Genomic DNA, 19,566 nt, shown 5'->3' with positions numbered 1-19,566 from the left:
AGGCAAACTGTAAAATGTGTTATGCTTGCTAGAATAGTGTAACCAGTACATTGAACTGTTAAAAGAGAAATAAAAAAGGTCAATGCATAATATATGAATCCCAGGAACTGATACAATATAGGGAAAGTTTAGAAATGAGTATACTATTGAGCAAAGGTTATAAATATTTCCAGGTAACTAAAAATAAAATGGCATTACAAAATTAAAATGCAATTCAGAAAATGGTCTTTTATAGAAATGAAAGGGATTTTAAAGGACAAGAGGAAGGTGATAATCAAATGTACTTTCACATATAATATTTCTACTGGAGAGAATTTTTTCTTCCATTTCATTAATTCTGTTCTGTAGCTGACTGAAGTAATTCAACCACTGATTTGGTACTCAGTTTTTATTCACTGACTACCATTATAGTTACTTATTCCTTTTCCTTCTGGTTCACTGATAAAGATGAACAACTGAAGCTTGTTTATAAATGGTTTATAACTATCTGTCTCAACCCATACTTGATTCTGTATTTTTTAAAAAACCTGGCAAAATCAGACTTCTTTAGCAAAAACATTCTCCCATTGATGCTCTGTGTGTATATGTGTGTGTGTATGTGTGTGGGTGTGTGGTTGGACAGACAAATACATGGGTAGATAGATAGATAATGTATCCAAAGGTCAATTTACAAATCCTTGGGCACAAGAAGTAGGATATGCTCCATTCATAACAATTGTCTATGAATAAGAAATGGTGTGATGGATATGGATAAAGAAATGGACATTTATGAAGCAAGAATAATGGATAAAAGTTAAATGTCCAAGAATTCCTCCTTACAAAATGTAAAATTTTAAAGTAGATTTGTATAAAATATATAATATGTATAAAATGTATAAAATAAAAAATGTAAAAATAAAAATAAAATAAGATAAATTATATGAAATACAAAAATAGATTTGTATAAAATATTTATGTTCATAAATACTACAGAAAGGGAAAATGCTAGAAATTCATTAACTGTTTAAGTAGAACTAATAAGTCCTAGGTTAGAGTTAGTAAAGGTAAAATGTAGCAAAGACTTTTCTTCAGGTATTTTTTTTAATTTTTTTGAGAAACAAAATAACAACAATACTTTTCTTCTTTTTTCATTGAATTGTGCATACATAGATTAAATAAATGACAGATTATATTTTGGGGTAATAACAAAAGAAGAAGAAAGTAGTATAGTATTTAACAAATCAATTGGGAAGAATGAATCTCACCAAGATGTCATTAGCACAAAAATTTTGCACAATCCATGTTATTAAATTTTGTATAACTAACCACTCATGTATAATATATATATTTATAAACCAAGTATCCATATATATGTGGCATAAAAGAAGGAAACTTGACTTGACAATTATATCCTTTATCATTATATTAATAATGTAATTTTAATGATAACAAATAAAATAAAATAAATTTTAAAAAGAAAAACTGGCAGAAGTTGTTTTTGTCATGGCAGACAAGTGTAAACTAAGGCAATGCCCATTGATTGGTGATTGGCTGAACAAGTTATAGTAATTGTGATGGGTTACTGTTCTGTTATAAGAAATGACCAGCAGAATGATTATTTAAAAAAATAAACCAACAACCTTGAAAGATTGGAGTGGACTGATCAGCCAAGTAAAGTGATTAGAATCAAGAGAACATTGTACACAGTAATGGAAATATTGTATAATGATGAACTGAATGACTCAGTTATCCTCAGCAATACAATGCTCCAAAAACAATTCCAAAAGACACATGGCAAAAAAAAATGTTATCCGCTTCCAGAGAAAGAAATGATTACATCTGAATGCTGTGTGAAACATGTTATTTTTCACTTTGTTTTCTTCATTTTTATGTTTTCTTCCCCAACATGACCAATGTGAAAATATGTATTTTATGATTGCATCTGTATAGCATAAATTGACTTGTTTATCATCTTAGGGAGGATTAGAGGAAGGAAGGAGAGAATTTGAAACTCAAAATTTTGGAGAGCGAATGTTGGAAGTTGTTTTTACATGTAATTGGGAAAAATAAAATATTACATAAAATGCATATGATAGCACTATTAAAATCTTGCTACTTTGAGTGAAATCATTATCCTTTGTTAAAAATCCAAACACTCTACAAATTGAGTTGTTATAGCATAATATCTGTGTAGGTGAAATATGAGGAAGAATGCTGACTTTTATAGCAGAAGACCAGAGTGTGAATCCTGGCTTGGTTTCTTAGTAATCTTAGAAAGGTTATTTCATCTCCTTGTGCCTCAGTTTTCTCCTCAACAAAATAGGATATTTGGACTTAAGATACTTTCCAACATTCTTTCTATTACTCCTACTAGTGTGATGATTATCTATTAGTACTTTAGTAGTTATAGAGATATATTAATAGAGATTCTGTTTATCAGCTTATTTAAAAAACTAGAGACCAGAGAATATTTTTACTAGTAGGGACTGAGGAAAAAAGGCAAAGAGAAGTGTATTAGAAGGGAATCAGAGTATGGTATGAATGGGTTGGTTATTATGAGTGAGATAAAGAAGAGGAGAGATCTCACAAACCAAGCTTAAGTCAGTGAAGTCCAATTATGACTGCCATTTTACCTAGATTTGTCCCTTTGAGTATGGGAACAAAGACATTCTTTTACCTGCATTTGGTCTGTCCTTTGCCTTTTGCCCCAACAGTGTAAAAAAATGCTTAACAAAAGGAAATATATTCTATTCAACTCTGAATACAGTGCCCTTTCCATTATACCCAAGAGGGAGGTGAAGAATGGCATCCATTATGTGTGGGCATTTGGGGATTGTGATTTATATGTATTATGAATAGCTATCAATGATCTAGTAATGTTTTAGGGAACCAAATGAGTGCAGGAATTGTGCAAGAAATTTTGGCAACTAAAATTTCAGAGGCTTAATTTTTCCCAAACAATTCACATAGCACATATATAATTTGTTTTTAGGGTATTTGTTTTACTATCACATAGAATGTGTTTTTGTAAGTGTGATTTGGATAGAGGCCTAATGTTGTATCTCTTCCTGAGAGATGTGGAACAAGATTCATTATTTTAGTCAAGCCTTGATTCACACGTCTGTAAATGAAGGGAGATAATGTAGTCTTCCTTCCCACATGTGCTATAAAATTCAAATGGGTTTTTCAATCCTCATTCATCTTAGACAATTGTCGAGGAGGGAACTTTCAAGAGACCTTGTTCTCTCCATCAAAAGAAAGATATTGGCCAGCATTCTTTGAGGTTGGCAATAAAGAAATATTGTCAGACAAATTTCTCAATATCATAATGTAGCTTCAGGACATGGCTGATAGAATGGCTGTGATCTCTTAAGTCCATCAAATAAACTAAAAGTAGAAAGAACATCAAAGTCCTGGCACTGTATTCCTTAACCTCACTAAAGCATTTGATCCTATAGCTGACCTATGGTCTGGAAGCAATAAAGTAACTCTCACTGCCTAGACACATTTACTGAAATCCTAAGGATGCTACAGAATAGTGTTTAAACTGGAAGCAAAAATTTTAAGGGGAAAATACCCTTTCCTGGATACTGAGAAATCTAGTCTCTTCCAACCTTTACTAACAAGGCATTTTTGTGTAACTGTGAGCCAGTCACATCACCCTTCTGGGCCCAAGTTTGTTCATTTTTATATGAAGGTTTAGTTTATATAATTATATTCAGTTCAACAAATGGTAAGTCCTTCCTATTAGCAAGTCACTTACTATGAAGAAATCAAGGTCCTTATTATTGTTAAGTCACAGGAATGAGATCTTTAAATCAGTTCAAATGGTAAGGAAGGACTTTTGATTTGTTTGTTTTTAACACTGAAATTTGGTTTTTGTTTCTTTGTAATTTCTCATTGTCCTTGGTTCTGAGGTGAAACACAAGTCAAATTCTTCTTTCACATGACATTCCTTTAAATACGTGAACATAGATGAAGCCCACATCCCCCACCAAGCCTTCTCTTCTCTAGGTATCCATGGAGTCAACCTTCTTGGCTGCTTTCCCCTAGGTGTTCTCAGAATTATTCTTGATATCTTTGCTCAATTGTGGTTCACAGGAATATACACAGTATTCCAGACATGATCTTACTGGAACAGTAGAGCTTTCTATACTGTACATTATGTCATTTTCCCTAGAAACTATGCCATTCTTTAGGCAGATGAAGATCACATTAACTTTTGTGATTGATATATCTATCATACAATGAGCTTCCAGTTTATTAAGTACTCTGAAATATTTTCAATGTGAACTGCTCCCTTAGCAGACTGTCTCCACATTTTTTAAAAATGAAATTGATGTTTTGATGCCCAACAACAAAAATTAAAATTTATCCTTGTTGAATTTAAACTCATTACATTTAATTTAATGATCTGCCCTGAAAAGAGATTTTTGGGTTCTAACTCCAATCTACAATATTCCTAATCCTCTTAGGTCAGGGCCAAACAAGAACATGATGAGTATGTGAAACTATACCTTTAACCAAGTCATTGATTTTTATTAAAAAAAAAAACTCTTATAAAGTACAGGCCCAATGGCGGAGGTCCTTTGAGTAACATCTTGCCACATTAAGATCCAACTCTTAATGATTACTTTTTGAGTCTGGTCATTCAACCCATTCTGAATCCAGTCATACTCAACTTAAACCTTCCTCAGACCATAATTTCCCAGAGTATATCTCCTTTTCTGTCCTCAGCTCTTATCAAATGAGTCGTGTGCCCACTGCTATGGTTTCCTCCTCTGATCAAAGAGTTCCTCCATAGAATTTCAATTTGAGGAATGGAATGTCACAGCTACATCCACTTCAAACTTAGCTCAGGCCATGACTTACATGACTACTTTTCTGTCTTAAACCCAGGTAGGTACATTCCCCCACTCTCCTCACTTTTAAGGTTTTATTTATTTATTTATTCATTTATTTATTCATTTATTTATTTATTTATTTATTTATTTATTTATTTATTTATTTATTTATTTATTTGTTTGTTTATTTGTTTATTTGTTTGTTTGTTTTTTTATGAATACTCCCCAAAGGAAAAGTATAGTTACTTTCAAACATCCTGATAAAAGGCAGTATAGACAATGAGGAAATATTAGTAATCAACATGTATACACCAAATGGTATAGCATCCAAATTTCTAAAGGAGAAACTAGTGGAATTGAAGGAGGAAATAGATATTAAAACTATACTAGTGGGAGACCTGAACCTACCACTATCGAATTTAGGTAAATCAAATAAAAAAAATAAACAAGAAATAGGTAAGAGATGTTAATGTAATCTTAGAAAAATTAGAGTTAATAGATATATGGAGAAAAATAAATAGGGACAAAAAGGAATACACATTCTTTTTAGAATCACATGGTATATTCACAAAGATTGACCATGTACTAGGGCATAAAACAAGTGCAAAAAAGCAGAAATAATAAATGCAACCTTTTCAGATCATAATGCAATACAAATAATAATTGGTAAGGGTACATGGAAAGCCAAATCAAAATTAATTGGAAATTAAATAATATGACTCTCTAAAATTGGTTAGAGAATAAATCATAGAAACAATTAATAGCCTCATTGAAGAAAATGACAATGATGAGACTTCCTTTCAAAATCTATGGGATGCAGCCAAAGCAGTACTCAGGGGAAAAATTTCAAGTACGGAGGGTAGAGGTCAATGAATTGGACATGCAAATCAAAAACTTAAAAGCAAACAAAGTAAAACTCCTCAGAAGAAAACTAAATTAGAGATCCTAAAAACTAAAGGAGAAATTAATAAACTCAAAAATGAAAAAGTATTGAACTAATAAATAAGACTAGAGGCTGGTATTTTGAAAAAACAATCAAAATAGACAAAGTACTGGTCAATCTAATTAAAAAAAGGAAAGAAGAAAACCAAATTAACAGTATCATAGATGAAAAGGGAGATCTCACCTCCAATGAAGAGGAAATTAAGGTAATCATTAAAAACTATGATGCCCAATTATATGGCAATAATATGCCAATCTATGTGATATGGATGAATATTTATAAAAATATAAATTGCCTAGATTAACAGAAGAAGAACTAGAATTCTTAAATAATCCCATATCAGAAAAAGAAATTGAACAAGCCATCAAAGATGTCCAGAAGAAAAAATCCCCAGGGCCTGATGGATTCACTAGTGAATTCAATCAAACATTCAAAGAACAGGTAATTCCAATATTATACAAACTATTTGACATAATAAAAAAGAGGGAGTTCTACCAAATTCCTTTCATGACACAAATATGGCAGGTCAAAATCAGAGAAAGAACACTATAGACTAATATCCTTAATGAACATAGATGCAAAAATCTTAAATAGGATATTAGCAAAAAGACTCCAGCAAGTCATCACAAGAGTTATTCATTATGATCAGGTGGGATTTATACCAGGAATGCAAGGATGGTTCAATATTAGGAAAACCATCCACATAATTGACCATATCAACAAGCAAAACAACGAAAATGACATAATTATCTCAATAGATGCAGTAAAAGCCTTTGACAAAATACAACACTTAATCCTATTAAAAACACTAGAAAGTATAGAAATAGAAGGGTCGTTCCTAAAAATAATAAACAGTATTTATCTAAAACCATCAATCAACATCATCTGCAATGGGGATAACCTAGATGTATTCCCAATAAGATCAGGACTGAAACAAGGATACCCATTATCACTGCTATTATTTAACATTATACTAGAAACACTAGCAGTAGCAATTAGAGAAGAAAAAGAAATTGAAGGTATTAAAATTGACAATGAAGAGACCAAGCTATCTATCACTCTTTGCAAATGATATGATGGTCTACTTAAAGAATCCTAGAGATTCTTTAAAAATCTAGTGGAAATAATCAAAAACTTTATCAAAGTAGCAGGATACAAAATAAACCCACATAAGTCATCAGCATTTCTATATATCTCCAGCACATCTCAGCAGCAAGAATTAGAAAGAGAAACTCCATTTAAAATTATTCTAGACAATATAAAATACTTAGGAATTCATTTGCCGAGACAAACACAGGAACTATATGAACACAACTACAAAACACTCTCTACACAATTAAAACTAGTTCTAAAGAATTGGAAAAACATTAGCTGCTCATGGGTAGGATGAGCTACCATAATAATTAAAAATGACCATACTACCCAAACTTATTTACTTATTTAGTGCCATACCCACTGAATTACCAAAATTTTTTTTCACTGAATTAGAAAAAAACCATAACAAAGTTCATTTGGAAGAACAAAAGATCAAGGATATCCAGGGAAATAATTTTTTAAAAAATGCAAAGGAAGGGGCCTTGCAGTACCATATCTCAAATTGTACTATAAAGCAGTGGTCATCAAAACAATTTGGTACTAGCTAAGAGACAGAAAGGAGGATCAGTGGAATAGACTTGGGGTAAGTGACCTCAGCAAGACAGTCTATGATAAGCCCAAAGATCCCAGGTTTTGGGACCAAAATCTACTATTTGACAAAAACTGCTGTGAAAATTGGAAGACAGTGTGGGAGTGATTAGGTTTGGATCAACATCTCATACCCTACACTAAGATAAACTAAGAATGGGTGAATGACTTGAACATAAAGAAGGGAACGATAAGTAAATTAGGTGAAAAAATAGAATGCTGGAGGGGATGTGGCAAAGTAGGGACATTAATGCATTGCTGGTGGAGTTGTGAATTGATCCAACCATTCTGGAGGGCAATTTGGAACTATGCCCAAAAGGTGCTAAAAGACTGTCTGCCCTTTGATCCAGCCATAGCACTGCTGGGTTTCTACCCCAAAGAGATAATAAGGAAAAAGACTTGTACAAGAATATGCATAGCTGCACTCTTTGTGGTGGCTAAAAATTGGAAAATGAGGGGATGCCCTTCAATTGGGGAATGGCTGAACAAATTGTGGTATATGTTGGTGATGGAATACTATTGTGCTCAAAGGAGTAATAAACTGGAGGAATTCCATGTGAACTGGTACAACCTTCAGTAATTGACACAGAGTGAGAGGAGCCGAACCAGGAGAATATTATACACAGAGACCGATACACTGTGATTCAATCGAATGTAATGGACTTCTCCATTAGTAGCAATGCAGTGACCATGAACAATCCGGAGGGATTTACAAGAAAGAACACTATCCACATTCAGAGGAAAAACTGTGGGAGTAGAATCACAGAAGAAAAACAACTGCTTGATTACATCGGTCAAAGGGGATATGATTGGGGATGTAGACTCTAAATGAACATCCTAGGACAAACTTCAACATGGAAATAGTTTCTGATGAAGGTCGCATGTAATACTCAGTGGAATTGCATGTCAGCTATGGGAATGGTGGGGGGAGGGGAGGGATGGATAGAATATGATTTTCTTTTTTTTTTTTTTAAATATATTTTATTTGATCATTTCCAAGCATTATTCGTTAAAGACATAGATCATTTTCTTTTCCTCCCCCCCACCCCCCATAGCCGACGCGTAAGTCCACTGGGCATTAGATGTTTTCTTGATTTGAACCCATTGCTTTGTTGATAGTATTTGCATTAGAGTGTTCATTTAAGGTCTATCCTCTGTCATGTCCCCTCAACCTCTGTATTCAGGCAGTTGCTTTTTCTCGGTGTTTCCACTCCCATAGTTTATCCTTTGCTTATGAATGGTGTTTTTTTTTCTCCTGGATCCCTGAAAGTTGTTCAGGGACATTACACCGCCCCTAATGGAGAAGTCCATTACGTTCGATTATACCACAGTGTATTAGTCTCTGTGTACAATGTTCTCCTGGTTCTGCTCCTCTCGTTCTGCATCACTTCCTGGAGGTTGTTCCAGTCTCCATGGAACTTCTCCACTTTATTATTCCTTTTAGCACAATTGTATTCCATCACCAACATATACCACAGTTTGTTCAGCCATTCCCCAATTGATGGGCATCCCCTCGTTTTCCAGTTTTGGGCCACCACAAAGAGCGCAGCTATGAATATTTTTGTACAAGTCTTTGTGTCCATTATCTCTTTGGGGTACAGACCCAGCAGTGCTATGGCTGGGTCAAAGGGTAGATATTCTTTTGTCGCCCTTTGGGCATAGTTCCAAATTGCCCTCCAGAATGGTTGGATCAGTTCACAACTCCACCAGCAATGAATTAATGTCCCTACTTTGCCACATCCCCTCCAGCATTCATTACTTTCCTTTGCTGTTATGTTAGCCAATCTGCTAGGTGTGAGGTGATACCTCAGAGTTGTTTTGATTTGCATCTCTCTGATTATAAGAGATGTAGAACACTTCTTCATGTGCTTGTTAATAGTTTTGATTTCTTTATCTGAGAACTGCCTATCCATTTCCCTTGCCCATTTATCAATTGGAGAATGGCTTGATTTTTTGTACAATTGATTTAGCTCATTATAAATATGAGTAATTAAACCTTTGTCAGAGGTTTCTATGAAGATTTTTTCCCAATTTGTTGTTTCCCTTCTGATTTTAGTTATATTGGTTTTGTTTGTACAAAAGCTTTTTAGTTTGATGTAGTCAAAATTATTTATTTTACATTTTGTGATTCTTTCTATATCTTGCTTGGTTTTAAAGCCTTTCCCCTCCCAAAGGTCTGACATGTATACTATTCTGTGTTTACCCAATTTACTTATGGTTTCCTTCTTTATGTTTAAGTCACTCACCCATTTTGAATTTATCTTGGTGTAGGGTGTGAGGTGTTGATCTATTCCTAGTCTCTCCCACACTGTCTTCCAATTTTCCCAGCAGTTTTTATCGAATAGTGGATTTTTGTCCCAAAAGCTGGGATCTTTGGGTTTATCGTATACTGTCTTGCTGAGGTCGTTTTCCCCCAGTCTATTCCACTGATCTTCCTTTCTGTTTCTTAGCCAGTACCAAATTGTTTTGATGACTGCTGCTTTGTAATATAGTTTGAGGTCTGGGACTGCAAGGCCCCCATCATATGTGTTTTTTTTTTCATTATTTCCCTGGATATCCTTGATCTTTTGTTCTTCCAAATGAACTTTGTTATGGTTTTTTCTAAATCAGTGAAGAAGTATTTTGGTAGTTCAATGGGTATGGCACTAAATAGATAAATAAGTTTGGGTAGGATGGTCATTTTTATTATATTGGCTCGTCCTATCCATGAGCAGTTAATGTTTTTCCAATTGTTCAAGTCTAGTTTTAGTTGTGTGGCGAGTGTTTTGTAGTTGTGTTCATATAGTTCCTGTGTTTGTCTTGGGAGATAGATTCCTAGGTATTTTATTTTGTCTAAGGTGATTTTGAATGGGATTTCTCTTTCTAGTTCTTGCTGCTGAGCTGTGTTGGAGATATATAGAAAAGCTGATGATTTATGTGGGTTTATTTTGTATCCTGCAACTTTGCTAAAGTTGTTGATTATTTCAATTAGCTTTTTGGTTGAATCTCTAGGATTCTTTAAGTAGACCATCATGTCATCCGCAAAGAGTGATAACTTGGTCTCCTCCTTGCCTATTCTGATGCCTTCAATTTCTTTATCTTCTCTAATTGCTACTGCTAGTGTTTCTAGTACAATGTCAAATAGTAGAGGTGATAATGGGCATCCTTGTTTCACTCCTGATCTTATTGGGAATGCATCTAGTTTATCCCCATTGCAGATGATATTAGCTGTTGGTTTTAGATATATACTGTTTATTATTTTTAGGAATGACCCTTCTATTCCTATGCTTTCTAGTGTTTTTAATAGGAATGGGTGTTGTATTTTATCAAAGGCTTTTTCTGCATCTATTGAGATAATCATGTGGTTCTTGCTAGTTTGCTTGTTGATGTGGTCAATTATGTGGATGGTTTTCCTAATGTTGAACCAGCCCTGCATCCCTGGTATGAATCCTACTTGATCATGGTGAATGATCCTTCTGATCACTTGCTGGAGTCTTTTTGCTAGTATCCTATTTAAGATTTTTGCATCTATATTCATTAGGGAGATTGGCCTATAGTTTTCTTTCTCTGTTTTTGACCTGCCTGGTTTTGGAATCAGTACCATGTTTGTGTCGTAAAAGGAGTTTGGTAGAACTCCCTCTTTGCTTATTATGTCAAATAGTTTGTATAGTATTGGGGTTAACTGTTCTCTGAATGTTTGATAGAATTCACAGGTGAATCCATCAGGCCCTGGGGATTTTTTCTTAGGAAGTTCTTTGATGGCTTGATGGATTTCAATTTCTGATATGGGATTATTTAAGAATTCTATTTCCTCTTCTGTTAGTCTAGGCAGTTTGTATTTTTGTATATATTCATCCATTTCTCCTAAATTGGTGTATTTATTGCCATATAATTGGGCAAAGTAATTTCTAATGATTGCCTTAATTTCCTCCTCATTGGAGGTGCTGTCCCCCTTTTCATCTTTAATGCTTTGAATTTGCTTTTCTTCCTTCCTTTTTTTAATTAGATTGACCAGTACTTTGTCTATTTTGTTTGTTTTTTCAAAGTACCAGCTTCTTGTCTTATTTATTAAATCAATAGTTCTATCACTTTCGATTTTATTAATGTCTCCCTTAATTTTTAGGATTTCTAATTTGGTTTTCTGCTGGGGGTTTTTAATTTGATCGCTTTCGAGTTTTTTCAATTGCATTTCCAATTGATTGATCTCTGCTCTCCCTTGTTTGTTAATATGAGCTTTCAGGGATATGAATTTGCCTCTGATTACCGCTTTGGCTGCATCCCAAAAGGTTTGAAAGGATGTTTCGCCATTGTCATTTTCCTTGATGAAATTATTAATTGTTTCTATGATTTCTTCTTTAGCTAAACGGTTTTGGAGTATCATATTGTTTAATTTCCAATTGGTTTTAGATTTGGTTTTCCATGTACCATTACTAATCATTATTTTTATTGCCTTGTGATCTGAGAAGGCTGCATTCATTATTTCTGCTTTTTTGCATTTGTGTGCTATGTTTCTGTGACCTAATGTATGGTCAATTTTTGTGAATGTGCCATGTGGTGCTGAGAAGAAGGTGTATTCCTTTTTATCCCTATTTATTTTTCTCCATATGTCTATTAATTCTAATTTTTCTAAGATTTCATTCACTTCTTTTACCTCTTTCTTATTTATTTTTTGATTTGATTTATCTAAATTTGATAATGGTTGGTTTAAGTCTCCCACTAGTATGGTTTTATTGTCTATTTCTTCCTTCAATTCTCCTAGTTTCTCCATTAGAAATTTGGGTGCTATATTATTTGGTGCATACATGTTGATTAATGATATTTCCTCATTGTCTAGAGTCCCTTTTAACAAAATATAATTACCTTCCCTATCCCTTTTGATCAGGTCTATTTTTGCATTGGCTTTATCAGATATCATGATTACCACTCCAGCTTTCTTTCTATCAGTTGAGGCCCAGAAGGTCTTACTCCATCCTTTAATTCTGACCTTGTGGGTGTCAACCCGCCTCATGTGTGTTTCTTGAAGACAACATATGGTAGGGTTTTGGATTCTAATCCATTCAGCTATTCGTCTATGTTTTATGGGTGAGTTCATCCCATTCACGTTCAAAGTTATGATTGTCATTTGTGGACTCCCTGGCATTTTGATTGCCTTCCCTAATTCTAACCTTTTCTTCTTCGGCTCTACCTTTTAGTCCAGTGATTTACTTTGAATCAGTCCCCCTTGTCCCCTCCCTTGATGTTTCCCTTTTTAGTCCCTCCCTTTTTGTTCCCTCCCCCTCCCCCCTCTCTTTCCCTCCCTTTTTGTTCTCCCTCTCCCCCTCCCCCCCTTGGTTTTCCCTTCTCCTTACCCTTGTTGGGTAAGATAGAATTCAAGATCCCAATGGATCTGGATGTTTTTCCCTCTCAGAGTTGATTTCCCTGAGATTGAGGTTTAAGTAAACCCCCCCCCTCTCTTCCTCTCCTTCTTATAGGAGTTTTCTTCCCCTCCCCTTCCCCTGTGAATCTTTGTGTGAGAACCATTATTCTATTTGGTCTTTCTTTACCCCCTATTTATACATTACATTTTCCCCACATATTAGTATACATAGGTTGATATAAATGTAGTCCTTATAGAAGAGAGTTTGAGTAAAAGAAGATAACATTTTTCCCCTTTCCTTAATATTTACCTTTTCAGGTATTCCTTGCTCTTTGATTTTCGGTATCAAACTTTCCACAGAGCTCTGGTCTTTTCTTTGCAAAAAGTTGGAAGTCTTCTATTTTGTTGAATGCCCATACTTTCCCTTGGAAGTATATAGTCAGTTTTGCTGGGTAGCTGATTCTTGGTTGGAGACCCAGCTCTCTTGCCTTTCTGAAGATCATGTTCCATGCCTTACGATCATTCAGCGTAGAACTTGCAAGGTCTTGTGTGACCCTGATTGGCATTCCTTTATATCTAAATTGTCTTTTTCTGGCTTCCTGTAGGATTTTTTCTTTTGTTTGATAGCTTTGGAATTTGGCAATTACATTCCTGGGAGTTGTCTTTTGGGGGTTTAGTGTAGAAGGTGTTCTGTGAGCTCTGTCAGTGGCTGTATTGCCCCCTTGTTCTAGAATCTCTGGGCAATTTTCTTTGATTATATCTTGTATCACCATGTCCAGTTTGGTGTTTATTTCTGGCTTTTCTGGGAGTCCAATTATTCTTAAATTTTCTCTTCTCCCCCTGTTTTCCAGATCTATCACCTTGTCGGTGAGATATTTTATGTTCTCTTCTAATTTCTTGGTGTTTTGGCTTTGCTTTATTAGTTCTTGCTTTAAAGCCTGGTTTTCTTTTACAGTTTGGTCAAACTGGTTTTGTAGATGCGTGAATTTCTTTTGCATCATTTCCCACTTTTCCTCCCAGAGGGCTTCCATCTTTTTGGTCCTTTCTGATTCAAATTCTTCATGTGTTTGTGGAGAGTTTCTATTTCCTTTGGAAGATTTTGGAGAATTTTCTTGTATATCTTCTTCTATCTGCTCTGTATTTTGTATTTTGGCTCCATAGAATGTGTCCAGAGTCGCCCCTTTCTTCTTATTTTTCTTGGTATTTTGGGGCTTCTGTGCTTCTGTGGAGTTTGTCATCTCTGAACGTGGAGGATTGGCTTTTCTTGTCTTTGTCTGGTGATCAGAGGCTTTAGTCCTGGGCAGATGTTGGTTCTATGAGCGTTCCCTGGGTTAAACTGAATATGCCTCACTGGAACTAGAATGGAAGGGTCGGACCACGAGGCCACACTCTCCCCCTGGCTCGATTTCCGGAAGTTGCCTTCAGAATCCCTGGCCGTGAGGCTGTTTCGTCGGCCTGCGGGGGGATGGGCTGCCGCTTCCCCAAGCTCCGAGAGCACAGACTTTCACTGAGACTTGGATAGCAGGATCCAGCCCGTGAGGCTGTCTTGCCCGCCCTGAGGGTTGCTGTTGTTTTGACCAGCTCTCTGCAGCGGAGGCCCCAGGCAGTAACTTTCACCGGGACCTACCGGCTCTCTGCAGCGGAAGCCCCAGGCAGTAACTTTCACCCGGACTGGGACTTGGGTAGAAGACCCTGAGGGTTGTTGTTCCTCAGACCCTGCTCTCTGAGCCCGGCGCAGCTGCCGCTTCCGGGAGCCTTGGACTCTGCGCTCCTACCCCTGAGGTCCGAGGGATCTCGGGTTCTGGCTTTTAAGGGGAGCCGTACCTTTTGAACCGGGTCCAGGTCCAGGAGGAGGGTTCCCAGGGTCTGTGCTGTTGATCGTTTTGAATTTCGGCGCCTTAGGAGCTTCTAGTTTGAGATCGGTCGGGAAGGGTTTTCCGGAGATCTGAACTTCAGCTTTCTCTAAGCCGCCATCTTAACCGGAAGCAATCAGAATATGATTTTCTAACCAAAGAATAATGTTTGAAATTGACCAAATTAAAAAAAAAAAAGAATATAAACTCTGTGTAATTGGAAATCTGCTACCCTAAAAGCTGCATTTCCCAGGAGCCCACTGACTTCCTGTCCTAATGTGGTGACATAAATAGAGAGATATTTTGGGTGGGGTTCCTGGCCTCTCTCTCTTTGCTTCCTGGGTTGCCACTGTGGTGGTAAGTGGGATTTTTGAACAGATAGATTAGCCATGGGAATGTGTTTTTTTCTTTTGTTACCTTTTTATTCCTTTATTTCTATTGATCATTAATAAATCTTTCAAAATATAATAATTATAATTATTGTATATTAATTTTAATTTTTACAAATCTTTGGGTGCAGGAACTGTTTCTCTTTTTGGGTTGTTTGTTTTTTAGTGCATGACTGACCTTTGGCATTTACCTTTCCCCCAATTTTCACCTGTAGCTCCCAGAAACTATATCATGTGCCGTGACCATAATCTTGTAAAACTATTTCTGCAGATGGGCTAAAAACCAGGTTAAGGGTAAATGTCAGGTCTCACACATCTCAGTGACTTCAGGGAGTGTCTACTCGAAGCATATGAAGACAGAGGAGAATAATTTGTTCCAGGGATGATGAAGGCAGCTGAAGCAGATGCTATAAAGTTCTTAGAGCTTGGTCAGACATCAAATATGTCAAGACATCATCCAACAAAACCCTCAATATCACCAGTCATTCTGATTTTTATCTTACCCCTGGAATGCAATGACTTTGGGAGGCAGAGAGAGAGACTGTTGATTTTGGGCAACTCATTTAAATCCAATTCATGAGCAAGTCAAGATGAATGATATAATAATGCTTACCACAGAAGGTGGCAGATAGTATGTAAAAATACTCTATCTATCTATCATCTAATCATCTATTTGTATCTACCTATCATCTATCATAATACTAATCTAATAATATTAATAATACTAATTAATAATAATGCTAATCATAATAGTGCTATGTTAGTCTTTGTTCCTTATATTCTCCACAAAATAGTATTAACTACATTCTAAAATGGATTGCTAAAAATAAGGAAAATATATTTTAAAATCCTTCCATCTAGTTAATTTAGTCTCCTTATTAAAAAAATAAATAAAAGGAAAATAAGGATTACCTGGCATGACTTATTCTTGTGAAAACTACTTTGGCTTTTGATTTCTAGATTTGAACTAACAATTAATGATGATTAATTAATAACAATTAATGACATATGAATTTCCTAGTGATTAAAGTCAAATGACCTGGTCATTAGGCAAGGATAAGTTGAGAAATGTTTAACAACTGAATTTCTGGGGAAAAATCTACATTTGATATACTTTTAGCTTTAATCTGCCTCAATACCATTTTCACCATTGCTTTCTTAAGTCTGAACAATCAACAAAACAGTAAATCAATCCTCTAATTTCCAGCACTTGATTTCTTGGTATAAATGCTTTCACTGAAAATTTAGCAATTATCTCTTATAAGTGGATACAGACTGACTCCAGCTCATCACTACCCTTAGCTTGCAGGTATTATTACCCCTTTTCAGTCTTGCAATTCTTCTGCCACTCTTCATGATCTTTCAATTATCACTGAAAGCACATCAGCAGTCACATCCACCATCTCTTTCAGTACTTGATGATGTAGCTCATTTCAACTAGTAATGAGTTCAAAGGAAACAAATTCTTGTTCATCAACTTACATTTTGTTTGTTGTTTCTCTGATGTTCCATTACAGTTGTCAAAAAAGAGAGAAAGGAAAAAAGGAAGGAAGGAAGGAATGGATGAAGGAAGTTAATTACAGAACTGTTTTCTCTCTGTTGTAAGTTATCATTACCCATTTATTTCAAGCAATAACCTTTTGATTATCTGGTTATTATCTCTAATTTATCTGTTCCTGTGGGTTAAAAGGGCCAATTGTTTAAGGCTCTAGCTCCCTCTCTTCCTTCCTTCCTTCCTTCCTTTTTTCCTTTCTCTCTTTTTTGTGACCCCCATTCTGGCAAAGATACTGGAGTGATTTGCCATTTCCTTCCAGCTCATTTTACAAATGAGGAAACTGAGGCAAACATAGATGAGTGATTTTCACTGGGTCACACAGCTAGTCATTTGTCTAAATTCAGATTTGATCTCATATCTTCCTGACTCCAGACTCAGTACTCTATCCACTGTTCCAATTAGCTCCCTTGTCTTATAGTAATCTACTTACGCCAGGATTAGAATTAATTTAAGAAATTAATATTATGTGTGCCAAACTAATTCTCACTCCTTCATAACTATGAAGACAACTAGCACTTCCTTAATCCCAAGATAATGCTGTACTCAATTAGCCTTTATTAATGGACTTGGTAACAAATTTTGAATTTATAAATGAGGGGAAGAAATGGAAGTAGAAGCATTCAGGAGGCCTGGGTAGGAGTTTTATCTTAGATTCTAATATTGTGACCACTGATAAGTCACTTAAATTATCTGATCATTAGAATTCTTATATTAAAAATAATATAAATGCTTATTTTAATTTTTTTCTTTAATTGCCTATCTTAATAAAGTTGTTGTGAAGGCAATGCTTTATACACATTGATGCACTTTAGATATTTTGTTTTATATTATCACTATTTAAAAATGCAGATGAATGAGTTTTATTTTTAAGGCCAGTCTTACAAGTACATAACATTATGTTACTCAACACTTCCAGCCCAATTTTCTTTTTTTTTAAATTTTATTTAATTAGTCAATTTAGAATATTTTCCCTTGGTTACAAGAATAGTGTTCTTTCCCTCTCCTCCTCCAACACCCTCCCATAGCCAACATGGAATTCCACTGGGTTTTACATGTGTCACTGTTCAAAACCTATTTCCATATTATTAATGTTTGCACTAGGGTGATCTTTTATAATCTACATCCTCAATGATATCCCAATTGAACCATGTGATCAAGCAGTTGTTTTTCTTCTGTATTTCTACTCCTACAAATTTTCCTTTGGATGTGGATAGCATTATTTCTCATAAATCCCTCTGAATTGTTCTGGATCATTGCACTGTTACTAACAGAGAAGTCCATTACATTTGATTGTGCCACAGTGTATCAGACTCTGTGTATAATGTTCTCCTGTTTCTGTTCCTTTTGCTCTGCATCACTTCCTGGAGGTCATTCTAATTCCCATGGAATTCATTCACTTTATTATTCTTTTTAGCACAATAGTATTCCATCACCAACATATACCACAATTTGTTCAGCCATTCCCCAATTGAAGGGCATCCCCTCATTTTCCAATTTTTTGCCACCACAAAGAGCACAACTATGAATATTCTTGTACAAGTATTTTTCCTTATTATTTCTTTGGGGTATAAACCCAGCAGTACTATGCAACCCAAATTTCTGACCCATAGTTGCTCTCAAATTCCAACAAAAAATATCTCTTTCATTTTAAAGAATAGTTTTGTGTATTTTTAGATACCCATTCACAAGTAGACCAAGGCCAACTCAACCTAGATATCTTACCATCTGTCTTGCTAATTCCCCTCTTCTAACCAGGAACAGGAATCCTCTGGACTTTGTCAGCTAAATCACTCACTCTTGAAGCAGTCATCATATTTAGATATGAAGGTCACTAAATCCAAAAGGCTCAGAGAAGATGAGTGACTCACTCAGGGTCATATGGCAAGTGTCTGAGGCTGGATGTGAACTCAATTATTTCTGAATCCAAGTCAAATACTGTATCCACTCTATCTAACATGGTCAGGTGTCTTGACTGGTGAGTGAATCAAAATTTACCTCTACCCACTTTAGTGATCCAGACAATCCTTCCTTTACCACCTAGTCAAATACTAATATATCACAACCTATCCAGAATAGGACAATTTGTTACCTGCTCTGTCATGAGGCAGGAATGGACCAGCCTACCATTCCCTTTTTACTTCTTACTTTGTAGATAAGAATAATCATCAAATGAATACTGCCATTGCTACTGGAAAGGGCATGATGGACTTTCCATGTGTGAATATTATTTTTTGTTCAACTATTTTGTTGTTTCTGCTATTTTTGTAGTTTTAAGGAAAAGTCCATTGCATGTGCTTGTGTATGTGTGTGTGTGTGTGTGTGCATATACAGGATGAGATAGGGCAACTGATATTCAGAAATGATACTGATGTAGACACACAAACTCCTTGTGAATTCCTTAAGGGCAGCGTCTGTCTTTTGTCTCCTTTTGTATCAACAGTGTTTACCACAGTGCCTGACACATAGTAGGTACTAATAAATGTTTAGTTTGATTAAAGCATTAATAAAATGGTTACTAGCATCAATAAATTATAATGGTGTGTATATTTGAATTATTCATAAAACTGGACAAGTAGAGCTAAGAAGTCAGTCATGAACTGACATTTAGACTGGTAAGACATATGAAGGGACACATAGCAGACAATTCAATGGAGGAAGAATTGTGTACTCAGCACCCTGTAACACCCAATGTCCTAATTTCTCTAGGATTCTTAATTGGCAGGAGTTCTGACAGTGGGACATCCTCAAGAGAAACACTGTCTTATTTAATGTTTGTCTCTTACTCAGCATTCAGCCCAGTTTTTTGAACCTAGTAGTCATTTAATAAATGTTGAATGAGGGGCAAAGTTTGCCTAGAGCTAGAAAAATAAGACTATATCTTTTGCATTCCTATGGGGTATATTCATTGCATGGAAACTGTGCATGAGTAATCCTACTTTGCCATTCATTCCCAATGTATTAAGTATTCCCAGAACTCACTGTAAT

Source organism: Monodelphis domestica, chromosome 2, assembly GCF_027887165.1.
Source record: "Monodelphis domestica isolate mMonDom1 chromosome 2, mMonDom1.pri, whole genome shotgun sequence".
Lineage (NCBI taxonomy): Eukaryota > Metazoa > Chordata > Mammalia > Didelphimorphia > Didelphidae > Monodelphis > Monodelphis domestica.
The sequence above is the reverse complement of the archived record's forward strand: the minus strand, read 5'-3'. Positions refer to the sequence as shown.